This window comes from Amblyomma maculatum, chromosome 5 (genome assembly GCF_055883805.1).
Source record: "Amblyomma maculatum isolate TAMU_Amacu chromosome 5, ASM5588380v1, whole genome shotgun sequence".
Taxonomy (NCBI): Eukaryota; Metazoa; Arthropoda; class Arachnida; order Ixodida; family Ixodidae; genus Amblyomma; species Amblyomma maculatum.
Window position 1 is genome coordinate 129,972,383 of NC_139348.1, and position 8,335 is coordinate 129,980,717.

Consider the following 8,335-nt stretch of genomic DNA (forward strand, 5'->3'; position numbering starts at 1 on the left):
ACATGACTCGAAGGCAGACGTATGTACAGATAGCTCTACTAAATGCAAAAGTGGATCTCAGTGTCGGCGCTATCCTTGTTCTTGACTGGCCTTGATAAGCCAGCTCTCAATAGCTTGCAGAAGACGCTGGGTATGGCTGCCGCTAGGAGCTTCATGGGATCGCTCCCATCGATCCTTCTCTGCGCCGCTCGGTCATCGGGCATCTTGGACACTGCAGTTCTCTCCCGCCGTGCATCCAAGCGTGGGATTCACCGATACCGTCATCAACAAGCTCCGTATGTAGACTACCTCTCTCTCTTGGTCCCTGTATCCGCGCTTCGGTTGCTTGCGCGTTTCTTGTACGCTCGTCGTTGGGCTCCTGTAATATGATAATGCACATGCGTATGCAGGGATGCGGCCTGTGTCAAGCTCTGCCTGTGGCTCCGAAGCTGGGCTGCACCTGTTCAAAACTATCCCGACAGTCGTGGCGTTAAGCTGCTGAGCCCAAGTCGCAGGATGGAACCCTGGCCGCTTCGAACGCGTCTCGACGGAGGCGAACTGTGAACGAGGTCTTGTTTTGTGTGATATGCATTATGAAACATGCATGCGAGTGTATTTTGAAAAACCCCACGTGATTGGAACCCGCAGGTGTATATGTCATGACGAGTCACGATGTTTTGTGGCGGCATGCACCGTCATGGACCTGTTCTTGGGAGCGTCCCGGCCTCTCGGGAGCGTCCCGGCCTCTCGGGAGCTGGAAAGAAGGAAGAAAAAAGCATCTAGATCCCTCCTCATGGGTATGCGCTATTTACCACGGAAAAAGAAAAAGGAACGCTCGTGGTTGATACTTTTTCTTTCTTTGCTACCCAATTCTTGGCCGATCCCCCTCTATGGGTATGTGCCATACGTTATTTGGTCAACTACAACAACCACAACGAATGCTGAATCGAGCTTCGGCTGCAAGAGACTGCCAGTAAGGCGAGCCAGGGACTGGAAACTTGCGAGGATGCACGGTTTCTGCTGGGCCGAGCTACCCCACTTGCAGATGCAGGAATGCGGCGCTCTTCTGGGACTTTCTAGTCGAAGCCGCCACTACCCCAGCACCGCCGCAAGAGGAGTCAACCGATTGGTTAGTGTCAAGTTACTGTGCTGGGTCTAGGGTCTACCAGGTCTACACGCAGGGACGACCTGCGTCATCCCTCCGATGTCCCCCGATGGTGCGCAAGACCAGATAAACTCGGCCGAGCCTTCGCCAACCCTTCGCCGAGCCTTCGCCAAGCCAGCGACTCGTCACGGGGACGTAGAGCACGTCGAACTGAGATTTCAAAGACGCTTCGCAGCCGTCTGTTTTTTCTGTATCCTTTTTTGCTACTGTGACTGTATCTGTGTCCGTTGCTGTTTCGTGTTCCAACTCCAACGCGTCGCCGGCCCATGGGCATGTATGTGTTCTTAACCCATATGTATACTTAACGGCACATATCGTGCAGTGGTGCCAAGGTAGATATACCTTGTAGATATCCGCCTTGGTGGTGCTTCCAGCCCACAAGAGTTCAATTTTTGTGAACAAAATTTTCAGAGTGAACATTTTATGAAGAATAATAGCAGATGCGTGAGCAACTTGTCATTAAAATCTCCAAGTCTTTAGAGGTGCACTGAGGAGAATTTTTAAGGTGTCGTATAATTGTGGGAACTTGATCTACAGGCTCCGACCATCCTTATAAACTTCGAATGATTGCCCTGTGCGTCGGATACCGCTGTTAAAATAGGATAAAACGTCGCGGCTCTCGCTCTTTTTTTTAACTCACAGTAGGAAATAGGAGGATTCACCCAACGCGCGGAGGTCGTTTCAGGCACGGCTGCTCAATGGAAGCGTACTCAGGAAATCGCGTAGCGGCTTGCTGCTCTGTTGTCGGCGGAGTAATACGCAATGTTGTGGACATAGTGCGCTTGCGTCGGACTTGTTTCGATGATATGCTCTCTGAGGCACAAATCTCTAGCGGCCTTATCGAAATATTTGTATCGTATCCAAAAACGCACATAAAGAGTATACTTTGGGTTTCTTCACAAAATAGACGATTTTCATTGGTCACCGCAGAGTGGTCAACAGTACGGCCGTATTTTTATTGCGAAAGCAATACTACTCTAGGTGTCGAGCCTTGAGCGTAGCGTGGCCAGTAGCCACGTCTTACCCACGTGACGCTGTGACGTCACACCCCACGTGACCCTAGGGTGAGAGCTGGGCTGGGCTACTAACTCAAGCGGTCGGCAGGAGCTGTGTACCATGGGTCTCTCGTTACACATGAGATGGTTATGTTAGAATCAGCCTGCTAGGACCCTGGCATTCACGTTACCCCTATAAGCCACTAAGGCATGTTCATACGGTTAAAGCGGGGATTTATATGTGGGCTGAGGAAGAAGAAAAAAAGACTGAACGCTCGGTCACCCTCAGCTAATGCTTTCGCTCAATATTTAGTTCAGCAGTGTTGAACCCTTGTAATTTTTATTATTGTTGTGGTCTTAATTTCTACTGTGTGTGCGTTTTCTGGGACTATTTATTCACGGAAACCCGCAAAACACAATAAAAGTGAGAACTAAATTTATTTATTTATTTGTCTTTACCCTCAGGGCCATATATATATTATATTGATAAAACCCTTTAGTGCACCTTTAATTAATTAAGGTTTTTGAAGAGGTTTTGAGTGCTGAACAAATTTTACTCCAATGAGAATTCTTTGGCAAATTAAATCCCGTGCAGAGTTTCAGTGTAAAATTTAGAAGCTGCATGAAAGCCCAGCATGTGATCGGTGTTTTTTATTAACTTAATTTGACTGCGCCCCGCCGCGGCGGTGCAGTGGTAAGACACCCGACTACTGTGCCGGAGTTCCCGGGTTCGATCCTGACCGCGGCGGCTGCGTTTCTATGGAGACGAAACGAAGTGGTGTCCGTGTGCTGTGCGATGTCAGCGCACGTTAAAGATCCCCAGGTGGTCGAAATTACTCCGTACACTAAGACTCCCTTTTCTCTCAACTTTCTCTCCCACCTTTCTGCCTTTTTACGGCGCGGTTCAGGTGTCCACAGAGCAAGACACCGAGCCTTTCCCTTCCTGTGAACCAATGATTTATTATTTTATATTTATTTAATTATACTGCTTTCTGGATTATTTTCCCCCGAGAATAGCAAGGAATTACAGGGCGCACTTAAGCCTCCTTAGGTGCAGGAACGCGAAAGCATTGCATGATGAACTCCCCTGATGGGGCTGGGACAGGTAGATCACCGCCGCTTGCGGCGGGGGCTAGCCTGCCACCAAACTGTTATCTTTTGTAGGCCGTCATTGCACCCGCCATCACTTCGGTGGTGGACGACGGCCGTTGTTGCGGCGCGCGTCTTTCTTTCCCTCTTTTCTTTCTTCTCTATTTTCTCTTCTGTCCGCACGAGCAGCGGAGGTGGCTCCGCTACATAGCCAGTGGCAGGCCCGTACATTTTCTTTTCCTTCTTCCTACAGCCACAACAACAACAAAGCATTGCAAGTTGCGTACTGAGTTCCGTTATGATCTCGTTCTGCGTTTCATGACGCCCGATGCTGTTCCTACGTCTACAAGTGCTTGTCAGGACATGTTTACCGCATTTAGCTGTGATATCATCAACTAGTTGTGATTTATTGTCTAGGCACGTTCGTATCAGATGACCAGTTGATTATGTGATGACTGTCATTAAACACGACTGTCTAATTTGTTGACTTCGCACAATTACTGTTAAATTTGACATAAATTCCTTTGAGTTACTTTGTCAGTTTTATCGATTTTATTTCATCATATCATCACTATGTTATCAGTAACCTTATCAGTAATTATCGATCTGATTCCGTCATATGATTATCGTTAACGTTGACCTAAATTTCCAATGATATTTTATCAATCTTGTCTATCTCTCTCATTATAATTATGAATATCTAGTAATTTGTAAGCAATTGTTTTGACTCCTCATTATTATTAATAATCTACTGTTAATTACATTGTTATCATTAGTTTTTATTCTTGTCGTTATCTCCTGTACAGGTTCCACATCGTGTCCATAAGTTCTGTTCATGCCACCCACGAACCAAGAAATACGTTCGCATTAACTGTGAAAACTTTATCAATAGAGAGAATGGAGCCCTATCTTATCAATGTGAAGTGCTCATACACATGAGGGAGCACAGACATCAGTTTTCTGTGCGGGCCAATTTTGCAGAAACCGTATGTTTTACGTCGCAGTTTCTGTGACGATGGTTCAAGAGACACGCAGGAAATGACTGCAGTGGGGATGCTTCGTGTCGTGCAATATGCATCAACTCTTTATGCTTTTATTATCCGTGCTGTTGGACTTCCTCGTGATTCGTATATGGAAATATGTTTTTATGGTAACGGCCAGCAGTTCCTTAAAGAATGTGGACTGACACATTGGTATTTGAGAGTATTTCTGTGTGACCGTGATTTGGGTAACCTCATCTAGATCGATGGGCTGAAACTTGAAAGTCGCAGCATATCGTATTTTGCGAGCCTTGTTATTCTTTTTTTTTTTTTGGTGGTGCTTTCTTACTATGGAATTTTATTGTATGGCTGTATTTTTGGAATTTTCTACCTTGCCAAATGATTACCCCTGCTTTACCCCCGCCAAAATATTTTTGCGTGTGATATTTCTGACATTTTTATCTGGAACTGTATTCGTGACTTTAATTTTGATGCTTATTAATACGCTGGCATGAAGGAAAGTAAACTACTATATTTACACGGTTGTAGTGCAACGATTGCATGCTAAGGGTTAAGCGGTAGAGCAAGCGTAAAATCGTAACAGCGCTGTAGTGACCTCGACTTTTTTGGAAGTTCCATGCTTTGATTTCGATTTTAACCAACCCTAAACGCCTCCTCCTATTTCAGTTTTCTTTTTTTAAATTAAAAAACAGGTTGGCCTGCGAACATGCGGATACGGTACCTCTGGGGGCATGAACCCTGCCTTGTAGAGTATCTATTGCTGTTGATCTTATAACCTGTTAACCTGTGTTTTTGTTTCAGTGCAAGTTGTGAAGAATGCAGCTTGGAGGTTACTTCTGCGTACACACTTACTTCTCGCTCTTATACGCTGCTGCTCTTAGCCGCTTGCTTCATTTCTTTCGGCACTGTTGCTTTCTTGCGTTGTAATGTCGGTGCCTAGTATGATGTATCTTCAAATAAGGAGGGCGAGTGAGACAAATGAAGCAAATGCTTTGTAACAACCAACATGCTTTGCACCTTCGTGGGACAGCTGGTTACTGCATTCCTTTCTTTTTGGTGACGTGCGTTGATTTGCAGAGTCGGGGAATAGTCTTTCGTGTACAACTTGCACGATGCAGTGAGCGAGCAAAATTTATTTTGCTTGGAGAGAGATCAAATGCAGACCCGAAAAGCTGCTGTGGCCTCCACAGCACATGTATCTGCACCTTTCATTAAACACTAGAATTGCGCATTTGTCTTAGTACTTGAATTTATCGTTAGTGCCTAAACTCTGGTGCAGACGCTGCAGTTAAACCATGGGTGCCATCTTTTTTTTGTTTTTCGCGCTCTTTAATTCTTCGGCATGGATGATATCTTTTCACATTCTTTCACAGTTTATTTGTGAAGTGTTAATAAGAGATATCTTTTTCTTGTTCGTTTTTCAGACTGGAGATTTTTGAACAAACGCAAGTCACCCGTGTACTCTGTGGATTACTGCTGTCCAGGCCATTCGTACTTGCCGTCAGCCTTTTGAACAGTGCCTCCACGTTCCTCATTGCATGCACTGCAAATTCATGGACTGTTGTGATAAAACCCTCTCTGCATTGATTAGCATTTGCCATGGCACTTTACTAATTTTTCAATGTTTGCAAAAATGACATCAACGTTTGCGATGACTGACCTCTAACATGTGGTGACACACTGAAGTCCATAACGCAAATTTTTATTTCTGTCTTGTGCAGACCATTTCATTGTGTACCTCCACTGAGCTCATGTTTTTACTGTGCACTTCGCCACCAGGTTCTGTTGGACCCCATTCTGGGGTTGTTTAGATAGTTACGTGTGTTATAACGCTCAAATCTCAGTGGCAATACTCTGTGCTTAATAGTCACAATATCGTTACCCCCACTTGGTTTTTTATTTCTGCATCTGAGGCAGAAAAAAATACTGTTACCTTGTTACAAGCGTATTGCCGTAAACTTTTATGGTACCGTTGAAGCCCTCATTCATTCGGTGAGCAATGATTTAATGCGCGCTAGCGGTATGAAAAATGAGAACAATAAAGTGGGCGCTTTAAAAAATGTAGAAGAGCTGCAAAATTGTTTAAAGCATCTTTAACGAGTATGTATATTTGTTTTAAACGGTTTTAGTGATTTTCACTATTTTGCCTTCAAACGATGTTGGCGATAAGGCGAATGTGAGACAGGCAGTGTGGATTATGTCTATATAGAGAGTGGTCTACTCTTGGTGCAGTCGAGCAGGTGGTCGCCATCTTCACAACGCCATTGTATCCGATCCGGCCGCACATTGAAGCAAAGTTGCGCACGCATAGGTGGACCTGGACTCTCATGGCCCACCAATTCGCTTCAGTGCGGGGTGGAGTCGGATGCAGCGGTGTTTTGAAGAGAGCGACTACCTGATCGCGTGTTTGCACTAAGAGTAGCCGACCCTGCGCCTATCTTTTTACAGGCAATATTGACCAAAACTTGGGAGTAATTAAAATACTTTTTGCTTTGACACTTAGCCGGATTTTTATCCATGCCATGTTGGATCAAACATTTGCTTTATTCGAAGGAACCTCTTGCCTGGTCAGTATTAAGCATGTAATTTGAACTCCCTCTAATTAAAAAAAAAACTGCAATCTACATTTAGTTTGGATTTTAAGAATTGGTTTTATATAGGCAAGTATAAGTTGTCTGTTACTTGTAGTAAGACATTCTGAGTTAAAAGCAAGCTGTCAAACAAAATTCTAACCTTTCCTCATTTTAAAGCCGAATTTGTCTTATAATTTTGTGTGTGTTGAATTCGGAACGACGGGGGCTAGTGGTGTACAAAGGGCAGAGTACGAACATATACATTTGCTGTCTTTTTGAGCGGTGTTCTAACTCTCTCGTCTATGAGTTAATGTATATCCTTTAATTAAGTAAACATTCTTTATTCTATTGTGCAGGCTCAATTATTGGCCAAGACAAGCCTGGCTCATCAGTGCCTCAACGAAGATCCCGAGCTGGATATCGGACCTTCCTATGCGGAGAGTGTGACTATGTCACATGTATTGAGACCAACTTTAGAAGCCACCAGAGAACACACACTGGCGAGCGCCCCTTTGTATGCAACCACTGCCACAAGAGCTTCAAAAGGAAGGACAATCTCAAAAAGCACCTTCGCGTCCACATGGGCCAGAAGCCATAAAACTGCGACCTATGTCCTGTTCCCTTCACGGACAAGGCAACCGTGTAAACCATGTGCACAGCTGTGAGAGGGAGCAGTATTACTTTTGTTCAAGCTTGGATATTTTTTATGCAGGTGTGGATTGTCACCAAATTACATTCACTGTGCAGATCTGAGAATAAAGGGGCAATTTCATGCGTGTGAAATAATTAGGTACCATAAACCAAACGGTGAATGAAGGTCATCATTTGTGGATACTGCACTACTTTGAGGCAGGTGTAGAACGGAGTATCGCTAACTGAAGCTGTGATATGTTTTGATACGTAGAATAATGTTAAAGGTCAGTGACCATCCGAAAATCCATATACAGCCGTGGACTGATCCTGTGTTCCCCGGGATCTTTATGGCCTCGGACGCGCCAGCTGGCCACCTCCCATACCGGCACTTTTTTTTTTTTTTTTTTTTTTTGCATTGAGTGCCGGACTAATGGACTACCTTTGCCTTTTGCGAACATCGGGCAGTTTAGCTGCTAGGTATTAGTAGAAGGCATTTGTTGTTGTTGTGGCTGTAGGAAGAAGGAAACGAAAATGCACGGGCCTGCTACTGTCTCTGTAGCTGAGCCACCTGATTGATTGATTTATAGGAAGGGAAAGACGCGGTAACTGTCTCACTTGTTTTTTGTGGACGCCTCAACTGCGCTGTAAGGGAAGGGAGGAGGTGGGAATGAAAGTGGAAAGAAAGAGGAGCCGTAGTGGAGGGCTACGGAGTAATTTCGACCACCTGGGAATATTTAACGTGCGCTGACATCGCACAGCACACGGACGCCTCTTCGTTTCGGCTGAGCCACCTCCGCTGAAACGAAGAGGCGTCCGTATGCTGTGCGATGTCAGCGCATTTTAAAGATCCGCAGGCACCTCCGCTGCCTCATCCGGACAGGAGAAAGGTATTGCATTCAT